The sequence below is a fragment of the Stegostoma tigrinum genome, chromosome 32, assembly GCF_030684315.1.
Source record: "Stegostoma tigrinum isolate sSteTig4 chromosome 32, sSteTig4.hap1, whole genome shotgun sequence".
NCBI lineage: Eukaryota > Metazoa > Chordata > Chondrichthyes > Orectolobiformes > Stegostomatidae > Stegostoma > Stegostoma tigrinum.
In genome coordinates this window covers 21,277,126-21,300,988 of record NC_081385.1, presented here as the reverse complement: position 1 = coordinate 21,300,988, position 23,863 = coordinate 21,277,126, and the positions used below count along the sequence as shown (strand labels likewise).

The window sequence follows — 23,863 nt, the reverse complement described above, 5'->3', positions numbered from 1 at the left end:
GTAACACCAGAGATGCCCTACTTTAGTTGAGGACACAATCATTCAGCTCATGCCAGTTTAGGCCCACATATTTGGTTACTGTTGCAATTTGTCAGGTTATCAAAGCCATGCCTTGATGCATAAGACTTTAACTCTGCAAATTTAATTCCCCCAGTAGCATATCTGCATCACCTACAATATATGTCATTTGAAGTTTACTCCATTCAAAGAGTGGATTACTAAGTATTATTGTGCAGTTAATTTTGTTAGAATATCATCTTCCTCACATACAGTGTACTGTGCAGGTACGTCATAGCCAGGAATTGGTCAGGGGGTAAATGAACAATCCACCTTGAATATAGGGAATTGGCAGTCAATCAAACATGACCGATCCACACCACAGAGAGGGTACCAGCCACATTCAGACATAATCAATTCACATCACAGACAGAGTTTCGACAGTGAGTCAAACACAGCCAATATGGTGATGAGGGTAAGGATAATGATTGTTTGCTTCCTGGTCAGTTCATGCAAGGCAGTTCAATACAGTTAAAGCATGAATTGAAGATTTATTGTACTTCTTGAAGAGTTGCCGTTTAACACTTCTTAAGCAGGTAACAATAGTATAAATGTCCCAATAGAATTTGTGATTCCTCAACCAAATTGAACTATAACATCAGCCCGACATCAAAAATGGCCACGAACAGTAAACTATACTCAGATGATCTTGTATGCTGGAGGTGCAGCTCCAGTGTGAGATTAGTGAACCTTAGTCGTAATAAGGTTCCTTGCATCCTACTATATACTGTTAAAATTCCTACTATAGATTTCAGTGTATGACTCTGTGGCTGGAACATGGCCTGAAAATGAAGTATCAGTTATGGTCAGAATGGCGGAAATGTCTACGACCATCATGAGTTCAGTCACTTTTATTTTGTGTCCGGAAGGGTGTCTATGTGACTTTTCACAATCTCGGGATGTCCTAAAGTGTTATGCGGTTTTCCAGTTCGGTGTTGTTTGAAGAATAGTCATTGCAGTAGAAACTGTGGCAGCTAGTGAATGCACAGCAAGGTCTCACAACAACTATGAAACAAATCACCAGTCTGCGATGTTGGTTGAGCGCTAGTTTATGATCAGTATATTGGAAGAATTTACATGCATGGACTACAAATGCTGGTTAGTTATGAATCAGAAATAACACCCTCAGAACACATTTAGAGGATATTAAAGGCAAGAGTAAGGCGTTGTGTTCTGGATGTAATTTGATTGGTCAAACTACCTTGAAGACTTGCAGCAAAATATACTTTATCCTTACACCATAGTTAAAATAAAAGCAAATGACAGCAGAATTGAATAACTTAAAGTCTATTGGAAAACTTAACAGAACAGTATTTTTTGGCTACTAAACAGCAACTGTTTCAGTGTAGTAACATCCTATAAACACACCTTTGGCAAAGGCAAATTCAGTAAAATAGATTGTCTCACATGTAATTCTAGCAGCAAGAAGAGAGCCTGTGCTTTTAGCTGTAACAGAGAGAGGAATAACAGTGTGCCCATCCAGCTTCAAGGACTTAGCAACTACTGAAAGTTAAACTAAAAATCCTCGCACTGTGGGACCATGACCCCATATTTATAGGCTGCATCAATTGTTCCAAGTTAAAAAAAAGCTCAAGGCCCCACATGTTTAGTTTTTTGGATTGAAACAGACTGATCAACACCTCTGTCTCAATCTCTCTTCACCAATAAAATGAACAAAATATACCTCTCAAAGCCATAGTATCGTCACATCTGTAGCAACATCTGTTGAAATAATATTTAAGAAATTTAAAAAATGTGGGCGTAAAGGATACTTATTCAGATCAGCAGAAGGCAGCTAATGATCTTGCACAAGGAACAGCACTGCCAGCATTGTTGTTCACAAGCTATATTAACAATTTGGACTTTGGAATCAAAAACATAATATCCAAATTTGAGGATAAATTCAAATTGGGAGAGGGTACAGTCAATGCAGAGGAGAGCTACAACAAATTACTGGGCAACATTAATAAACTGCAGAATGCGCAAATAATTGACAGATGAAATTCAATACAAATAAACATAGGAGAAAGAACACTTTGGTGGGTAAAAATTGGAAATCTTTTATTATGTGCAAGGTGTGGGCTGAGATGGGATAGAGAAAGAAAGCGATTTCAGAGTACGATGTACTAATCATTGAAAGTTGTGTCACAAGTTAGCATAACTGTTTACTTTTAAAAAATCACTGGGCTTTATTTCTAGAGGAATAGAATTATAAGCAAGCAGTTAGGCTAAACTTGTATTAAACAGTGATTTGACCAAATTGAGTAACAGGTGCTGGTCATCATGTTGTCCAAAGAATTGCCAAGCAGAGATTGGCAGCCTGACTCTCTGCTCTCTTGAAAAAAAAATGGCTGAGGAATAGCCAAACAGATAGAGGTCATTAAAATTGTAAAGGTTTTAATAGGGTGGACCCAGGGACAATATTCTATCTTATGGAAAAGATCAGAGCTGCAGACCCACTGTGTACAGTAGCCAACATGAAATCCATAGGGAATTTAAAATTTAATTTAAAAATCACACAAAGAATGGTGAGATTGTACAGGGTCTGCCAATGGGCTGGTTGAATAGATACACAGGCACATTTAAGGGGAAGGCAGATAAAAATTTGATGCAATAGATCGAGATAAAGATAAATTTTGATGAGCAAAATGGCAGAGGAAGCTTGAATAAAGCACAAGCACTGGCATAGAATAGTTGGGTTGAATGGTCAATTTCTGTTCTCTATATCCCATGTAATCAAACTGACAAAAAGTCAATTTTAAAACCATAAAACAAGGTGAAAAATAGTGAATTTGAACTTCCCTTAATATTTCAGGAATTTGGTTCAATATTGTCCAGATAAATGTGCTGATTTCATCCTTCCCCGTTCCAGATGTTATAATCCTAAAATAAATTACTTGGCTAAATCAATCCAGTTCATAATGGCATTTATTGCCACAGATTCTTCAAAACACATAAACATCTATAATTTAGGAAGTATTCCTTGCCCCTAAGCGCAGGAACTCTGTCCCTTGATGCCAACACTGACTTTCTGAACTGCTTGCTGCTCCTTTGATCACATGGCCGTTTCTCTCCCTGGCTTGCTACTGACAGGTTGACTAGTGAGATGAATACAGAGTTTGTAGAAATTAAAGCATTCATGAACTTAACATTCACAATGAGGAATGCTGAAGAGGTCACTCAAACCCAAGGTTTTGTAGTTACCTGTTTAACTGTCGAAAACTAACCATTATTAGGGAAACTAAGAAAAAATATAATGTGATTTTCAACTGAATTTGCCCAAAATTCTTTGGAAATGGTAACTGCCCTTGAAGGTTGGGAATTGGAAAATTCTCTTTTTATTAGCAAAAAATGAAAGCAATGATCGGCATTAAATTATTTCAGTTGTCAGTAGATTATCATTCTATAACCGAAAATTAAATTACTGAGCACTCAGATTCACAAGTTAATCAGTGCCGGTTAGCATACGTTGCTGAACAACAGGTTGTGCTTGAGCAGCTTTGTAGAATTATTTGTAGTCGTCGCAAGGAAAATAATTGATTTATACAGACTTTCAAACACACTTAATAACATACCACAGAAGAGGCTTTTGACAAAGATAATGGCATAAGAAATTGAAAAAGCAAGGGAAAATGGAAACTTTAGTTTAAAATTTTGAATCTTTTGAGTTGGATTTGGTCTTGCTTATTTGTTGGCAAAAATACACTACTAATTTTTTTGAAAAAAACGAAGCAACATGGACCTAAAATGGTTACAGTGATCACTTGACTATAGATTGGAGCATACTCAAGAGAACAATGCAGCGGAAACAAAATCATTTGAACTGAAATTACCATTTTATGTAAAGATTTGAAATCAATTACCTGGGTGAGGAATTAAGAAGCCTGCATCACCTGTTTTAACTCACACTTGTGCAGAGTTGTGTAAGTTGTGACATGAATGAATACCTGCAACTATCTAGCTGAAAAAGAAAATAAAAATAATGACTCGGGAATATACAAATGAACTATATTTCAGCAGCTGTTTTGCACAGCATCAAACAGTGCGAAAGAAAATGGAATGCTAAAATCAAAGACAGGAAGACTCTTTCCTTCTTTCTTTCTCGTCATCTTGAAAGTCAACACTGGTGACAAAGCAAATGAGAGAAATATTCATTCACTAATAAGTCAAAGATTCACCAATTTGGACTACTGCTGAGGTTACACGACATCAACAAAATTACTGCGGACTAAGTTTCAACTATAATGAGTCAAAGATTCTAACTTGTTGAACTACTTATTCTTTATTTTCCTGTTGTACCAGACTCTGCCCCTTTAAAAAAAGAACTGTATTTGTGTGTATTGAATGTTCCTTCCTGAGATTAGTAGATGTTAAAATTCCTTTCTTCTATTCAAAGGAAACCATGTAATTGGCTCCTAATTACTGATCAAATAACAATGTTTTATTAATCTCTGATTTAATTATATACGTAAATGGAAATAAAAATCTTTGTTGCAGCTGAGGAAGCAAGTTTTAAAAGTTAGGGGCGTGGTGTGACGGGTTGCTGATTCACTTCTCCTCACCTGGGTCATAATAAAACATATGCATAAGTTATCAAAATGATAAAAGTACACAGTCATACTCTCTTACAGTTCAGATTTCACAAATAATACAGCACAGTTTCACTGGGATGCTACCAAAGATGAGGAGCAGCAGTAAACAGAAGTTCAAAAGTTCAAGCTTTTGCATCACAATTGGTAACTTGCGACCTGATTAAAGTTCAGAAATACAAGAAAAATTATGGCACAGTAAATAATCTTTGATTGTTTTCTCTCACCTGTTGAATGCTAATAAGAAGACACAAAATTAAGGCATCACAAAAGGTGGAAAAAATATCAGAATGTGGGGCAGTTCCCAGGCTATTGATGAAGCAAATTTCATAATAGATGAAAGTTTGAAAGAAAGGGCCATCATAAGGAATGAAATCTCCTCTAAAGAATAAGCAATAATATGAATTAATGGAATAAATGGCCTGCCTCCAAGTTATAACATTCTTTGATTCAGTAAAATGAGGCAAGTGGCTGGTTTAAGTTCAGTTGTAGGAAACAGTGAATGTTTGGTAATGCAACTGCACAAATTTAGAACTCTTCAGTAAGCATCTTCATTCTTTCTGAAATAAATGTGAAGCTGGAAAAACACAGCACGGGAAGCAGCATCCGAGGAGCAGGGAAGTCAACGTTTTGGACTGAAACCCTTTGTCAGGACTTTGGTGGGGGTGGGGGTGCGTAGTGGTGGAAGCCCAGAAATAAAAAGAGGGAGGGGGAGGGAATGGGAGCAGGGTAGGTGGGATGGCGATCGGTGGGTGCAGTAAATATCAGGCGACACGTCCATCCTTGGCCTCCCCCACTGTCAGAGTGAGGCCAAGTGTAAACTGGAGGAACAATGCCTGATATTTTGCCTTGTGAGCTTTGACCTAATCCCACGTAATGTCACCCCACCAGCCTCACCATCCTCCTTCTATTTATTTCCAGGCTCCCCTCCCCCTCCTCCATTCTGACGAAGGATTTGGGGCCAAAACGGTGACTTCCCTGCTCCATGGATGCTGTCTGACCTGCTGATCTTTTCCATCTCCACATTTATTGACTCCAGCTTCCAGCATCGGTAGTCTTTACTGTCTCTAACTTCATTCTTGACACTGTTGAACTGAAATGAGTACACTTCTTTACAGTACAATTAAGAAACATAATTAGCGTACTGACAAAGATTATGCTTTTTACGGTCAAAGTCCACTGATCATTTAACTCAAACTGCAGTGCTATTTTCTTCTTTTCTGTGGCCATTTAAAATGTTTATGATTAAAGTGTTATGATATCCAGTCTCACTCTCTCAGTCGAGCTAATATTTAGTTTATTTATTTCTGTTAATAAAGAAATCAACCTGGTTCTTTAAACTCTTAATTCTATTGTAACTGTTCTAGATTTATACACTAATAAAAGTCAGTTGTGTTAAATGAAATACAAAAGAATGGTTACACTAATTCATAGTGCATTTAAAGGACGTCCCATGTAATTCAAGATTTGTGGAAGAGATTTCAAGTTTATATAGTTGTTTATTCAAAAGATCACAGTAGCAATCTAGTTGATGTAGTCTCCAGTTGCAAAAGCATCCTTTAGGATTTCCTATCCAGGAGGTGGGGGCCCACATTTTCAGCCAGATGGTATTGATGTGTTTTAAATCTCAAAATGGTTGCACCAGAATGAACACATATCAGCTTTACACAACGCTGTGAATCAGGAATTATTTTAAATTTGCAGCTCTCTCCCATTAATATTTAACATATGCACAAAACAAAATTCTTCACTGCACCAAGAAACATTAACACTGCCTCAAGCTTCACTTCAGTCTTTGCTCTACCCTAGCTCCACAGGGCATTGCACACCACATCACAGGGACTGTAATACAAAGCACTCTGACATGAACTAGAGTAGTGCACTGCCAACAGATCAAATTAAATTTCTAACAGATGCGTTTGTATCTTTTTCAGGCAGATTTTGTGAGAATCCAATTGACATTTATCCAGAAACACAGACTTTTTGCCCTCTGAGGGTACAGAGAATTTAAAATCAGATATAGTACAGGCTAATTACAGAGTAAAGTGCCCCTAAATTCTACCTTCAAAACAGTGCCTTAGCTCTGAATGGCATTGCCCACTGTCATCAGTGAGACCTGCCAATTTTAGAAGCCAACAACTTTTTGGGGCCTCTCTGGGGCCAACTTGCACTCCTGCAAATGGCTGTTTAAATGCAGCCATGGGCACGAAGTGGAATGGTTCTAAGAAAAGGTTACTAGACCTGAAACGTTAATTCTGATTTCTCTCCATAGATGCTGCCAGACATGCTTAGCTTTTCCAGAAATTTCTGTTTTATTACAAATAGAAGTGGGTTCAACTAATCACCTCATTAACACTGATGCTCTGTCTGCCTCCATTTTTCATGGGTGTTTCATTGCAGTGCTGGAGCATTGCTTACTATGGCTAATAGGCTTCTTCATTATGTAAGGTGGGATCCTACAATATGATTCTGATTGTAGTTCTTAGGGACAGTCAGGGCAGTTGCTAGGTCTGTGTTGTAGTAAAAAGTGGCCTAACTTGTGGTCTTTAGTGAGACCTCTGCTTGCTGGTCCAAAAACAGCTCAGAAAACTGTTTGATTAATGTTTTTGTGAAGTAAGAAGGTTGCTCCTGGGTCTACAATTCCATTATGGATCTCTGCACTTACCCTGTCAGCTGCCACTATCACTATCCTTAACTGGCTGACAGGTGCCACTGGACAGCCTGATATTGCAGCAATGCGGACAGAATGAACTTCTGAAGAATGTCCTTTGGGACAAGAAACTTACTGATAAAATTTAAATGAGACTCGAGGTCAAAATGATTTGGGTCTCCTTAGCCATTTATTGGGGTCTTCTCCATTAAATAAAAATTGGAACTTCTGACCAAGATTGCCAATTTAGTGTAAGTAAACGTTGCACATGAAGGATGATTTCTATTGTTATAAAGCAGAGATTAACCCCCTCTGAGAACTTAAACTGAAACATGCAGAGAGGAGAACCTCCCCTATACTCTGTGATAGGAGTGTGAAAAGTGGTGTAACCTGCCTTTTAGCCACTTCTAGTGGTTAAACAAAATAAATATCTAACACTCACTTCACATTCAACAAGTAACAATTTATTTATCTAACTATAACAGTGAATAAATTAACTAAATTATTAACAAACTGAATAAACCACTTCTAACTACTACACCCGAATAAAACAAGCTTCTAATGGTATGTTGTTCCAACAATTACAAGTCCCACTTACATAAAACGAAAATAGTATCTAGTCTCTCAAAATTACTGCCAATTTGCATGTCTTAAGGAATGCCATGTGCCTTCTCCATCAATTCTTCCATCAAGAATGCTTTCTCCATTGATTCTTCAATCAGGAATGTTAACTAGTTGTGCTGTGGGTACTGTTGTTATTTCAATTGTGCTTTCTCTAAGGCTTACAGGAGTCTATGAGAGTCAGCAATTCTCTCTTGAGAGCTGAGGTTGTTAACTCTGGTGGATGGCAGTTAACTCTGTCTCTGGGGTTTTATCCAACTGCTATTTTACACTCTTGACAACATATCAATATTTCTCACAATAGGATTTGTCCTATTTCGTCAAACCATCAGATTATAAATTTGTATCAGAGATAATGGGAACTGCAGATGCTGGAGATTCCAAGATAATAAAATGTGAGGCTGGATGAACACAGCAGGCCAAGCAGCATGATGAAGCTCTGATGAAGGGTCTAGGCCCGAAACGTCAGCTTTTGTGCTCCTGAGATGCTGCTTGGCCTGCTGTGTTCATCCAGCCTCACATTTTATTATCTTAGATTATAAATTTGATTTTTTTTCATGTTTAAGTGCCTGGTTAAAATTGATTGGATAAATTAAAATCACCGCTAAAGACATTTTTCCAACCCCACCCTTGTCTGCCTTCTGGCGAGACTACTCTCTCCGCAACTCCCTTGTCCGCTCCACGCTCCCCTGAACTGAGCAGAGGTGTTCTGCAAAGCGTTCCCCAAGCCTCCGCTTGGTTTCCCCAATGGAGAGGAAGCCATACCATGTACAGCGGATGCAGTATACCACATTGGCGGATGTGCAGGTGAACATCTGCTTGATGTTCACACCCGGTACTTTCCCCTGCAACCGCAGGAAGTGTTACACCTGCCCCCACACCTCCTCCCTCACCCACATCCCAGGCCCCAAGATGACTTTTCACATCAAGCAGATGTTCACCTGCACATCCGCCAATGTGGTATACTGCACCCACTGTACACGGTGTGGCTTCCTCTACATTGGGGAAACCAAGTGGAGGCTTGGGGACCGCTTTGCAGAACACCTTTGCTCGGTTCGCAATAAACAATTGCACCTCCCAGTCGCAAACCACTTCAACTCCCCCTCCCATTCCTTAGACGACATGTCCATCCCGGGCCTCGTGCAGTGCCATAATGATGCCACCCGTAGGTTGCAGGAACAGCAACTCATATTCCGCTTGGGAACCCTGCAGCCCAATGGTATCAATGTGGACTTCACCAGCTTCAAAATCTACCTTTCCCCCACTGCATCCCAAAACCAGCCCAGCTTGTCCCTGCCTCCCTAACCTGTTCTTCCTCTCACCTACCCCTTCCTCCCACCTCAAGCCATACCTCCATTTCCTACCTACTAACCTCATCCCGCCCCTTTGACCTGTCCGTCCTCCCCGGACTGACCTATCCCCTCCCTACCTCCCCACCCATACTTTCGTCTCCACCAATCTTCTCCTCTATCCATCTTCGGTCTGCCTCCCCCTCTCTCCCTATTTATTTCAGAATCATCTCCCCATTGTCCTGTTCTGATGAAGGGTCTATGCCCGAAACATCACCTTTTGGGCTCCTAAGATGCTGCCTGGCCTGCTGTGTTCATCCAGCTCCACACTTTGTTAGCCTGGCCTGCTACTTGTACAGCCTTTTGATACCAACATTTCAATTTGGTAGCTCTGTGTACTTGCAGACTTTCAAGCTGCTGCTTACGGACATTTAAGCATAGAAGAAGCACATCATCTTTTAAAGGGGTCATGCAATGCTTTCCTCCCTAGCATTTTACAAACACCAAGTTCTTACATCCTGCCTCCTAATACATAGGTACTCCACCTAAATTTGCAACACCTCTTCCTTGAGAAAAAGAAATCATTATGAAAAGATGGCTCCTTTTTTCTCCCTCTTTTAAAATATTAACTCCATTATATTACTAGATCCATCGTTCATTAACCTAGAGTTACACATTTCATTCTAATTCTATACATAACCGTTCTATACCGTTTCTACCTTAAATAAACATTTTTTCTTTTAAACTCATGATAAAGCATCCATGATAATATTTTCACAACCTGCAACATGTACGATGTGTAAATTAAATTCTTGTAACATGAGACTCTAATGAAATAATCTGGCGTTCTTGTCCTTAAATCTTTCTAGAAATATCAAAGGATTGTGATCAGTATATACAACCGTTCCTGATGCATTGTGTGCAATGTACATATTAAACTATTGTAAGGCCATTACCAAACTCACTAACTCTTTCTCAATGATTGAATTTTTTTTCTGGTGAACATTGAGTTTTTATTTTGAAACATAACCAATTGGCCTTTCAATTCCAGAATCATTCTCCTGTAACAACACAGCTCCAACACCGACATCGCTTGCAGTGATGACAACTTTGAAAAGCTTCAAAAATTTGGCATGGGTAAAACTGGCATGGTGGTTAACACTGCTTTTAAATTCTCAAATGCCTCCTGGCATTGTTCTGTCCACTGAAATTTTATGTTCTTTTTAAACAAATGTGTCAGCAGTGCCATTGTGCTACTAAAGTTTGGTACAAATTTCCTGAAGAATCTGCACAATCCCAAAAATTGTAGCAGCTTCTTCTTCGAGGGTGGTCTTGGCAAGTCCTTGATGGACTTTGCCTTTAAGTCCCTCAGTGTCATCTGTGCGTGTCCAATATTGTGCCCTAAGAATGTCACATCCACCTTCACAAATTCCATTTTTCCTTTATGACCAACTTTGCCTCCCATAGTCTCTCAAAGAGTTCTGCCAAATGCTCCACGTGCTCTTTCCACAAATAGAGACAGATCACTAAGTCACCTATGTAGTCAATTAGTCAATCCTGCAACAAATCTGTCCGTAAGTCTTTGAAAAGTGTTGGGTGCATTTTTCATTCCAAAGAGTATTACTTTAAATTGATGTAACCCATTTGGGGTTACAAAAGCAGGAACTTCTTTTGCTCTCTCTGACAAAGGCACTTACCAGTAACTGTGAAGTAAGTCCAATATCATGATGGAAGTGGCTTGTCTTACTTTTTCACACAATCTTGCAGCCTTGGAATTCTGTATGAATCAGATTTGGTCACGGTGTTGACCTCCTGATAATCTACACAGAATTGTTGAGTACCATCAGGTTTGGGAAACAACATGATCAGTGAACTCCACTTGCTTTGACTCGGTTCTATGATGCCTTCTTATAGCATTGCTTCCAATTCCTTCTGAACCTGCGCTACATCAAAGGATTAAGCTTGTTGGGGTGTTGCTTTATTGGAACAACATTTCCTATGTCAACCTCATGGACAATGGTGTTAGCCTAAATCTACATAGCATTGTAACAAGTCTTTCAATTCAGTTCTCTCTTCCTGGGACAGATAGCTCACTACCCTGTCAAAATCTATTATGGATTTCCTCATTATTCAATTTATTCTGAAACACATCAAAATCCATATTACCTGGACTCAATTTCTCACTCTGAGTGGCAATAACTAATGCCTGCTTCTCTGGTTCCCTTTCCCTGTCATGGTAAGGTTTCAGCATCTTTATGGGACATACCCGATAAATTTGTTTCCTATCTGGCATCTTTACAAGATAATTCACCTGACTTAACTCTTTCGCAATCTGATACAGACCACTGAACTTGCTCTGAAGGGATCACCGACCAGTGGTAATAGCAAAAATACTTTATCATCTTGGGCAAACGTAACTCCTCAGTTCCCTGGTATTCTTTTGGCTTTTCCACAACAATGGGCATCACTCTTACCTTTGATCTGACTATATTGTTTTCAAGAACAAACTGCATTCCAGGAATAGCAATTTTTTTCATCACTCTCACTATCAATTCCCCATTCTTGATAGGACATTCTAGCCTCATCTTACACAGGGGAACACTATTTCTCTCTCTGTTTATTCCACAGATTATCACTCTCGGGCAACATTTCAGAAGGAGCGCAAATATTTTCATCTCTTAATATTACAGAATGATCAGCTTGTATATCTCTCAATATTATAACTTCTTTACCTACTAGCCCGTTCTACTTGAGTAAACTTTACCTACAGAGGTGACACTTTTGAAAAGATTGGGCACTATTATACTATCCAGCCCATGACTGGGCTGTGCACTCTCCTGCAGTCCCTCGACTTCTGCTGGCTTTCCTTCATTACTTCAACTAATCCCACTCGTTTAAGCCTCTTTTACCACGTTGTATATCCCAGTGAGTTTCTTAAACCACCAGCACTGAGAGTTTGGGTGTCTCACCTATTACAGTAAAAACACCTGAAGTCTTTCATTTCTTTTTCATCCTCTTGTGTTTCTTTTTTCACATGTGGTAAACAGTTTCCAGTGTGATCTACTTTTGATTTTCATTGAAGGACCTTCATTTTTCCCAATTTCTATCCCTCACAGAATGAAGTTGTTGTTGGAAATTAGATTTTGATTTCTGGACTAATGTGTATTCAGCCACCATCTCTACAGCTCTTCTCGCTGTTTTCCTTTTTGTTTCTCAGCATGAGTTCTAATCATTTCTGGGAGTTTTTAAACTCCCCTAGCAGAATAATGTCTCTTATTCATCTTTTCCATTTTTAATGCTTTCACCCATCTATTGAAGTTGCTCTGTTTAATTCTTTCAAACTCGATACAAGTCTGATGTGGTTCCTTTCTTACATTTCTGAACTGCTGTCGATATGCTTCTGGTGCCAGTTCATAGGCACTCAAAATAGCTTGCCTTACTCTTCATAATGTCTTGACATTTCCTCTGACAGCACTGCAAACACCTCGCTAGCCCTGCCTACCAAGCTGGTCTGAATCAACATCACCCACATAGGCTTTGGCCAGTTCATCTGTTTAGTTAATTTCTCAAAAGGAAATGAAAACGTCTTCTATATCTTGTTCACTGAACTTCAGTAAGGTTTGACTTATTTGCATATATCTCTACCAGGCCTTTGTCTATGATGGGTTTGCTCATCATCATTATCCTTCCTTCACTAACACTACTTTCTACTGTCCATCCTTTCTCCATCCTTTTAAATTGGCTTTCCCGGCTAATTGTCAACTTCTGAAATTCAAACTCTCTCTCTTTCTCCTTTTCCTGTCTCTGCTTTTCTTCTTCTTCTCTCTCTTTTTCTTCTTGTTCATCTAGGAACCTGCTATCCCTTTCATTCTTTTCTGCCCTGGCTCTTCTTTCCCTTTCTTTCTCTTCTAACTCCAGTTGTGTCATTTGCAATTTGATTTTTCCTAACTCCACTGGACTTGACTGTTTCTCTGATATATCTAAATGGTTGAGTAACTCTGTTCCAATTTCAGTTTTCTTATTATTCATAGTTAAACCAAATTTTAGCCTGTCTGCTAATTCTAAAAGTGCCCCATTTCTTTGTCTTTGTAAACTTTCTTGGCAAATTTGGGAAGCATCTTTGACCACCAGAGCATCTTTAGCAATGTTAAGAGCCGTTTCCCAACTGTTGACTGAACCAATAACAAGCAACTGAAATAAAACACATTTTTCACTTCTCACTTAAATTTTATTTAAAGATCTTTGACACTAATTGCCAAGTGTGTTTAAATCTGCTGGGACCTTGAGTACCCTAGATCTGTTCAAATCTGTCCAGACCTGTCTAAATCTGTTCCGATCTGTCCAAGTCCATTCAGATCCATCCAAATCCCGGACATGAGCCCCCAGTCTGTTATAAAGCTGAAGTTAACCCCCTCTGACATTTAAAACTGAAACACCCAAAGAGGAATGCCGCACCCTATAATCGGTAAAAGGAGTATAAAAAGTGGTGTAGCCTGCCTTTCAGTAACTTCTAGTGGTGAAGTAAATTAAAAAGTCAAGTCAAGGTAGGAGTTTCATGGTGAATGGTAGGTCCTTAAGGGTGTAGTGGAACATGAGGACCTTGGAGTACAGGTGCACGGTTCTCTGAAAGTGGAGTCACAGGTAGACAGGGCAGTGTTGAAGGCTGTTGGCACACTGACCTTCATCAGTCAGAGCATTGCGTATAGAAGTTGGGAAGTTATGTTGCAGTCGTACAGGACATTGCTGAGGTTGCACATGGAATGTGAGGTTCAGTTTTAGTCACCTTGCTATAGAAGGACGTAATTAAACTGGAAAGAGTGCAGAAGAAATTTACAAGGATGTTGCTACGGCTCATGGGACTGAGTTATTGGAAGCGGTTGGACAAGCTAGGACATTTTTCTTTAGAGTACAGGAGATCGAGGAGGGATCTCATAGAAGTTTGTAAACATATGAGAAGCATGGATAGAGTGAATGCACTCAGTCTTCTTCCCAGGGCCGGGGAATCAAGGACTAGAGGATATCAGGTTAAAATAAGAGGGGAAAGAATACATGGGAACCTGAGGGGCAGCTTTTTTACACAGGGGGTGGTACACATTTGGAATGAGCTGCCAGAGGAAGTGGTTGAGGCAGGTACATTAACAACATTTTAAAGGGATTTGGGCAAATACATGGATAGGAATGGTTTAGATGGATATGGGCCAAGTGCAGGGAAATGCGGTTAGCGTGGATAGACATTTTGGTTGGCAATGACCAGTTTGGGCTGAAGGGCCTGTCTCTATGCTGTATAACTCTATGACCCTCTAAATCCCTGACACTCACTTAACAATCAACAAGTAACAATTTATTTATCTAACGGTGAACAAATTAACTAAACTATTACTAAACCGAATAAACTGCTTCTAACTCCTAACTATTCTCGAATAAAACATGACTCTAATGGTATGCTGCTTCTAATAAATTAAACTCCCATTTATATAAAATGTAAATACTATTTTGTCTCTTGACATTTCAACCAGGTTATGTGTCTTCGAGAATGATCTGTGCCTTCTTGGCCAATTCTTCTGCCATGAGTGTTAACTAGTTGCGCCATCGTTACTGTTGTTATTTAGATGGTTCTTTCTCTTAGCCTTACAGGAGTCCGTGAGAATAAGTGATTCTCTTGAGAGCTGATGGCAGTTAACTCTGTCTCTGGGGTTTTGTCCAACTGCCCCGCCTGTCATACCCTTGACAACATGTCTATATTTCTTACAATAGGATTGGTTCTATCTTGTCAAAATCATCAGATTTAAATTTGATAGATTTTTGGTATCTGGGTGCCTGGTACAAATTGATTGGCTAAATCCAAAACTTGTTGTCTTGGTAAAAACTGCTGCTTGGTCTGCTAACTGCGCAGCCTTTTGATACAAACGTTCCAATTCAGGTGCTCTCTGTGTACTTGTAAACTTTAAAGCTGCTGCTCACAGACAGCCATTTAAATCTCTAAGCATAGAAAAGGTACATAATCGTTTAAAGGGACCATGTAATACTTTCCTCTGAAGCATTTTACAAACACCAAATTCCAACATCCTGCTTCCCAATCCACAAGTACTCTACCCTACAGTGCAACACTATTCTAAAACTGTGACCATCGGGACCTGAATGTATTTTGCCAAAATGCATTTTATAGAACGCCTGCACTGGTACAAGACTACTTTCTCACTGTGGCACAAGTAAGTTCAATCCTGGTTGAAAAGAATCATTGCGCTACCTCACTGCTCCATTCAGTCCCTCATCCAAACTAAAATGGACCTCCAGTACCAATTGTACACATGATCTGAAGACAGGTATATTTTTCCTTAAATTTGATCAGAACTATCTCCTTGCAATTTTGAACATAAGTCACTGCCCATTAGTAAAATAGAAACTTTGTCAAGATTACTTAGTGAACTACAAACTAAAAATGAGTTAGGGAAAGAATTGGTCAGTATCTCAAGCTGACTTATATGATCTCAACTCCTCTCATCAACACTCCATGACTGACACTGACCTTTCATCCAAGAGGACAAGATTTGAGACCCAGTAAATTAATTATAATAAAATAATCAGTGACATCAAAACTGTGCCACTGTAAGTAGTATGTAGAAACTGAAAGTTAAATCAGCCCTTTCAAATAATGTAGGTGCCAGTTTGGGTGTTTAAACATATGCAATATATATGATTCAATATGGAACCCAACACAGTCTAACTTATCAGGTCTCGAGCAAATAATATCATAAGGTTATGATTGATGAATTCAGACAGAAACCTGATGCTACATTGGATATACAAGAGTATTACAATACAATTCACTGCACCTCCCAGTCACGAACCATTTTAACTCCCCCTCCCATTCCTCAGACGACATGTCCATCATGGGCCTCCTGCAGTGCCACAATGATGCCATCTGAAGGTTGCAGGAACAGCAACTCATATTCCGCTTAGGGACCCTGTAGTCCAATGGTATTAATGTGCACTTCACAAGCTTCAAAATCTCCCCTTCCCCCACTGCATCCCAAAACCAGCCCAGCTCGTCCCCACCTCCCTAACCTGTTCTTCCTCTCACTTATCCCTTCCTCCCACCTCAAGCTGCACCTCCATTTCCAACCCACTAACCTCATCCCACCTCCTTGACCTGTCTGTCTTCCCTGGACTGACCTATCCCCTCCCTACCTCCCCACCTATACTCTCCTCTCCACCTATCTTCTTTTCTCTCCATCTTCGGTCTGCCTCCTCCTCTCTCCCTATTTATTCCAGAACCCTCTCCCCATCCCCCTCTCTGATGAAGGGTCTAGGCCCAGAATGTCAGCTTTTGTGCTCCTGTGATGCCGTTTGGCCTGCTGTGTTCATCCAGCTTCACACTTTGTTATCTTGGATTCTCCAGCATCTGCAGTTCCCATTATCTCTGTAAAACATTAACTGCTTATTGATTAATGCTGTTAAAATAACTTGGCCTTCTATCTCTGTACTATTGGAAAATCTGGGTGAAGGACCAAGGCTAAAAGCATAGAACACCACAAAAGTCGAAAGAGTTGAGAAAATAAATCCAGAACTCATTCTGAGCTGATAGTAAGGAATGCAAAATTGGAGGATATAAAGCAGAAAGTGTGGGAGATGCAAAGACAAAGCTGCCATAGTCCTATCAGAACAAAGGTAGATCTCTCACTGGACAGAGAGAGGACTGGTGGTTATTTAACTTGAGGGTAAACACATGTCAGGTGAGGGGAGAGGTTGAGAATGGGAACATTTCATGATAACCTTAATCAGTGCAGAAACTGAACTCACTTTTGCAAATTGAAATGCAATAAGAGTTCCATCGCTATGGAGTTCCAATAAAGAAAGAAGGACAAACTGAGATGCTTTCAATCTTTGATCTTTTTGGCAAGTATAAGAACATGAAAAGCATCTCGATTGTTGAAGAGCAAATGTGACACATTCAATGGAAGAATGGTCAAAATGGTATTGGGGAAGGAAGAGTGAAAGCACGAGAGAGGGCGAGAGAGTGAGAAAGACCTGAGAACTAGAGAAAGAGATAGAGACTGCAGACTTGAAGTCATATAAAAAAAACCCTTGTAATTACATTGAAGGATGCTAGGAAGTAAAGCTTAAATAAGGAAGCTCAATGATGGAAGAACAGCTGCACGGTTAGAGGAAAAATAAGTGCTACCGCGAGAGTATTTAATGCTGTAACACACTATTGAGGCTCAGGCACTATTTGGTATCATAGCTGATTACATAATTTAGGGCCATTGCATGTGCTGCACATTTCCAGACATCTGCCATTCTATGTTAAAATGCAAATTATCAGCATTAATGCTTTTAATGTATCAAGTGACTTGAGGTATAATTTTATATGTTGGGTTAACTTAATTTTGGAAGTGACATTTTTTAGAAAGTTTACCGAGTCAGTGGCTAATTATCAAGAATGAAAACATTTCAATATACAGCCTTTTAATTAATGCCTGTTTATCAACATATTTCTTCATTAGGGGATTTATTATCATGCAATAATAATATTCTCACTGTACAGAAATTGCAGATGCATCCAATTTGGGTGCATCCAGATCTCAAGCTGCTGTCATTTCTGATGTTCAATAGGAACGTTGAAGTTGAGCAAAAATAATTATGAAGTTCACAGCAGCTTGGCTGGTTTCAGCTTGCATTCCCATATTGTATAATTTTTAAGATAAAACTGTGGATGTCATTTAACAGTCCAGCTTGTGACCACATGCTGTCTTTTCAATCTCCCAGTGATGTTGCAATGTGTCATTTTGGAGATGCTGGGAAATCTATCTATTGGAGACAAACACTCTAACTGTGGCACAGTGGCTCAGTACTTAGCACTGCTGCCTCACAGCACCAGGACCCCAGGTGCAATTCCAGCCTTGGGTGGTGTCTGTATGCAGTTTGCACATTCTCCCTGAGTCTCTATGCGTTTTCTCCCAAAGCCCAAAGATGTGCAGATTAGGTGGTTTACCCATAGGGTCCAGGAATATGCAGGTTAGGTGGGTTAGACGTGGTAAATGTGAGATTGCAGAGTTGTGGTGGGTCTGGGTGGAATGCTCTATGGAAGGTTGCTGCAGACTCAGTGGGCTGAATGTCCCCTTTCTGCACCGTAGGAATTCCACGTATTCATCTGCAATTTAGGGATAGATGCATCTTACAGAGAAGACCTCTCTTTTTGCTGGCAGCCCCAATGAGGGGTCTCACTTTACTTTATTCACTTGTGCGGTGTGGGCATAACTGGTTTGCCAGCATTTATTGCTCACTTCTAGCTGCCCTTGAGAAGGTGGTGGCAGGCTGCCATCTTGCCCACTGCAGTCCATGTGCTATGGGTAGATCCACAATGCTGTTAAGAGGGAATTCCAGTATCTTAACCTAATTTATCACCATCTCGAAGACATGAAGATGTTTACACTTTACAACTACCAAAAAATAAATGAAGTTTAAAAAAGGTCTCACTTACATACCCCTGAATTGGACTGTTAGAATACAGGCTTTCTGTCTCTATTTTAGCTCATTGAGCATCGAGAAAATGACACGTTAATTCTTCAATTCCAACTGGAACCAACTTAACATTTAAAAAAAGGAAGTATTTTCTGGATGCATTGCTGGAAAAGCCGGCACTTTTTTGCCCTTCCCTAGCTGCTGAACTTTCAGTCAACTGTGGGGTTGAGCCCAGTAAACTCATACATACATAAGACATCACTGATTCCCAATACTTCAGCAATGGGATGAGATTTGCAAAGGATGGATACTAGGTCAGTGACAACAATTTGCACACTTTCAACGAATTACTTGATGAACTTGTGGTGAAGCCTTTTTAGGACTCTGAAAGGCAAACATTAGACATTTTCAGAAGGCAAGCATGGGGAAGGAACACGGAGGGTCATGGACATGTTTGTGTACAGCTGACAAGAACATAAATATGAGCCACCAGCATTCATGATAGCAGTGTGTTAAAGGTACATAAAACAAGAGACTTAAACTCAGTTGCTCACATGCTAAAGCTGAAAGGATTTTCACCATGAATGCTTGGTCTCGCTACTGTAGCTTTTCTTTCAGATGGAAGGAACAATGTAGCTTTCCGGTCCCTCAAGGCCTCAATCACAGCCTTGAAGAACCATCTGCAAAATCATGGTTTGGTCTGGAGATAGCTCCAGTGGCCCTCACCTCTCCCTGCACTCATCCATTTCCAGCAAGTTCAACCATGGCTGCTGTTTGCTCATTAAATTACCCCTCAATGCATGGCTACCACCTCCTGCCCATGCTCAATAACCAAATTTTTGAGCACAAGTTCAATTTCTGACATTCTTGCCCCAGTTAGAAAGTGAGTTCTGGAGGACCATTCCGAGGCTTGAACTCAAGAAACAAAGAAGATTACTGGGTGATCCAGCTGAAGCATCCAAGATTTTAAGGAGTTGATATGATAGACAGAGAGAAACTATTTCCTCTGGTGGGGATCAGAAGCTCCAGAACTAGACATACAACCTGAAATTTAAAGATAGGCCATTCAAAGAATGATCTCAGGAATGACTGCCACTCAGAATGTATCAGATATCCTACAGAAATGAACTCCAACTTCACCAATAATAAACAGTGCAAGATCTTTCAACATATTCAAGCCTTTTCTTTTCCTCATTCGGTCCAAATTTCACCCACTTTCTATTTCTCCTTTTGTTCTCAAATCTTTTTTACCTTTATAGTTTTGTCTTGACCCTCAGGTTGCCCTGCTCATCAATGCAACTTCTCTCCTCCTGAATTTCAGCACTTAATAAGACACAGATGAATCAAATAGCGTCAACAACTTTCACTCTAAGCTGTGCGACCACAGAGCTGCTCAGAGGATTTCTGCATGTGGGATATACAGGGTAGTTTTACGAATCAGTACTTTGTGATTCCATAAGGGCCCGTGCACAACTAAGTGGTCAGTTATTCCTTCCTCACTACACAAGAAACAGTCAAGGATGGTCTTTCTCTCTTTGGTTCCTGAGAATCACAGAATCCCTATAATGTGGAAACAGGCCACTCAGCCCAATAAGTCCTCCTACCCTGCATGTCTTTGGACTGTGGGAGGAAACTGGAGCACCCGAAGGAAACTCACGCACACACGGGGAGAATGTGCAAAGTCGCCATGACACAGTCGCCGAGGGTGGAATTGAACCCTGTTCCCTGGCGCTGTGAGGCAGCAATGCTAACCACTGAGTCCAGAGATGCGCAGATTAGGTCGATTGGCCATGCCAAATTGTCTGTAGTGCCTAGAGATGTTTAGGTTAGGTGGGTTAGACACCGGAAATGCAGAGGTAGGAGAATGGGTCTGGGTGGGATGCTCTTTGGTGGGGCGATATGGACTTGTTGGGCTGAATGGTTGTTTCCACACCGTAAGGATTATGTGATTGTGTGATTCTGACGAACCAAAGGGAGAAAGGCTATCCTTGACTGTGTCTTGTGCAGTGAGGAAGGAATAACTAACCATTTAGTCGTGCATGGGCCCTTATGGAAGAGAGGCCACAACCGGATAGAATATTACATTAAGATGTAGTTGTTTCTGAGACTAGGACCCTGAAATAAAATAAAGGAAATTATATTGGAAAGAGGTGAGGGCTAACTATGATACATTCAGGATTATTATTTAAAGAGATGAAAGCAGATGGGCAATGGCAAACATTTAAGTAGATCAGCTTCAAATGTTATTCACCCTAGTCAAGCATAAAAATAAAACAGGAAATGTGGCCAGGCCATGGCTAACGAAGGAAATTAGGGATAGTTTTAAATTGAAGAAAGTGGCATACAAATTGGCCAAAAAATGCCACAGACCTGAGAATTGGAAACAGTTCAGATTCCATCAAAGAGAGTCAAAGAGACTGATTAAGAGGCTAAAATAGAGTTTCAGCTTAAGCTTGCAAGGCAATATGCAAATGATAGTAAAAGCTTCTATAGGTATTTGAAGAGAAAAGGATTCTTAAAGATGAATATAGGTCAGCTGCAGTCAGAGACAGGGGAATTTATAATGGTGAACGAAGAGATGGCTGACCAATTAAATTCAATCTTCATAAAGGATGACAGATATAACATTCAAATTATATGGTGACATATTGTGTCTAATGGGAAAGAGGAATTCAAAGGCATTGGTATTAGCAGAGAAATGGTGTTGAGGAAACTAATATAAAGCAATCATACAACTGCAGCAGGCACTGAAAATGACAAATGGTAAGTTGGCCTTCACAGCAAGAGGATTCAAGTACAGGAGCAGGGATGTCTTGCTGCAACTGTACAGGGAATTGGAAAGACCACGCCTGCAGTATTGTGTGCAGTTTTGGTCTCCTTAGCTGAGGCAGGATATTCTCTCTATTGAAAGAGCGCACAGAAGGTTTCCCAGATTGATTAGTGGGATAACAGGACTGACATACAGGGAGAAACTGGGTTAGTTTAAGGCAATATTCACTTGAGCTTAGAAGAATTAGGGAGAATCTCATAGAAACCTACACAATTCGAAAAGAATTGTATCAGGTAGATGTAGGAAGGATGTTCTTGATGCCTGGGGAGTCCAGAACTGGGGGCACAGTCTAAACATCAGGGGTAGACCTTTCAGGACAGAGATGTTTCTACATAATGGGAGTGCAGATGCACCGACTTCCAGTTCCACATGGAACTCACAGGTCCAAGCAGCAGGAGGAGAAGTTAGATGGAATCTGGTGCATAAGGCTCAAGTAGCTGGCCTGCTTGTAGATAGTATAGACTGCAGATGTTGGAAGCCAGAGTCAATAGATGTGAAGCTGCAAAAGCACAGTAGGTCAGGCAGCATCTGAGGATCAGGAGAGTCAATGTTTCGGGCCGAAAACCTTCATCAGGACTGGGGAGAGGAACGGCAGCCCAGAAGCAAATAGAGGGAGGGAACTGGGACTGGGGGAAGTTAGGTGGGATGGTGATAGCTGATGCAGCCTCACTCCCCTCCCACTATTTACTTCTGGGCTGCCCTCCCTCTCCCCAGTCCTGTTGAAGGTTTTCGACCCGAAACATTGACTTTCCTGATCCTCAGATGCTGCCTGACCTGCTGTGCTTTTCCAGCTTCACATCTATTGCACCTGCCTGCTTGTTATTATTCTGAATTCAGCTCTCCTGAAATTAAGAGGGTTGAATAGAGACAATTTAGCAACTAGCAGACAAAAATGATAAAATAAAGGTGTAAAGATCCAAATCCTTTACTGTAAATATACAAGGAACTGATATCTATACCCCAAGTTAAACATGCTGGTTTCTATTTTATCTCCAACTTTTCCTTCTCAATTCATTTCAATTATTGCTGCACAAAAAGAATTACAGCACAAGTTTGTCTTACTGCATTATTATCTTATGGTCAGAAACTAAGAAAACATTGCATAGATGTGTTTTGATTCAAAGGGACCTATGAGGATTATTTGTTTATAACTCCAATCCATTAATGCTACTTTGTAAGTGCCTTTCACTGTAAGTACAGAAGCTCTTTGAAAATGGCCTTGTCAGGGTTGGCAGCTGTTAAAAAAAATCCCATCATAAACGCTCCCCCGAACATTATCACGAGGTGTCAGAATGTCCACATTTCATTAGTGATGCATTATCAAAGAGTACACTTGACTTGAAGAGGTTTGGAGGTCAGTATTGACTATTGTTTATCAATGATATTATGACTCTCGCCCAGTTTGCTTGGCAGTCAAACTTTACTGAGTTGACACAATTCATTTCAGATTGACACAGTGGAACTCAGACTAGAACAGGATGTAGACTGGATGGTACAAATCTGATCTGTAGATCTACAGATCTAAATTACAGAATAGAAATGAGTAGGAAAAATGCTATGCTTCACACAGATATGTAAATACAGTTTGGAAATTACGTGTGATTGGTACATATTATACGGCCCAGCAATGAAATCAAGAAGCCAGGAAGGGGAATAGATTCTACCATCAGAATGTTATCTGGTGAAAGCTTGCAGTTTTATTAGCATTTAATTGCCTACTCAAGAATATGAAAATGCAGAGCGTGGTTTAGGGAGGGGTACAATGCTCAGGCCAGGTAGCCTTTTCGTCCATTCTACAGATTTCTTTTCAATGAAATCACTCCTTCATGTCTGATTTCCACTCCATTTACCGGTTTTGTCCCACACCCATGTCCTCAAATCCCAACGGGAAATGTACCATTGGTGCTGACCCTCCTCATCCAGATGCATGAACATCACATGACGTAAAACAACGGGTGAAATAATTACTGCAAAGCTTGTGAAAGAAGCTGCCAGCAGTTTATGATCAGCAAAACATCCAACAGTCCAGAATATGTACATAAACATACTCAAATCTTCCAGTCACTGAGATGTGGTTGGCGCCATTGTACATATAATTGTTGAAGTCTGAGTGTTGAACAGTGTTGTCAATGTGCATCTTTTTGTCTGTGGGTCAGAACTGGCCAGAGGCTTTTCACTTCTGTTTTTTGATACTCAGTGACGTCCCACTCAAGGAGCGAACGGACAAGCATAGAAGTAGAAATCCATAGTGAAAGCTTAATGGATTGATTCAGTCCTTAGCTGCAGGCAAGATAGTTCATCCATTTCCAACACTTCCCTTAGGTTGTGAACTGGCCTTGTGTACACACACACAAATGGAAACTTT

General features: G+C 40.2%; 1 protein-coding gene across 6 annotated transcripts in view; it reads right to left on the bottom strand.

The window, feature by feature from the left end:
- Nucleotides 1-23,863, bottom strand: part of igsf9bb (immunoglobulin superfamily, member 9Bb) — a 635,068-nt gene that overhangs the window by 136,146 nt on the left and 475,059 nt on the right. The window lies entirely within an intron of this gene.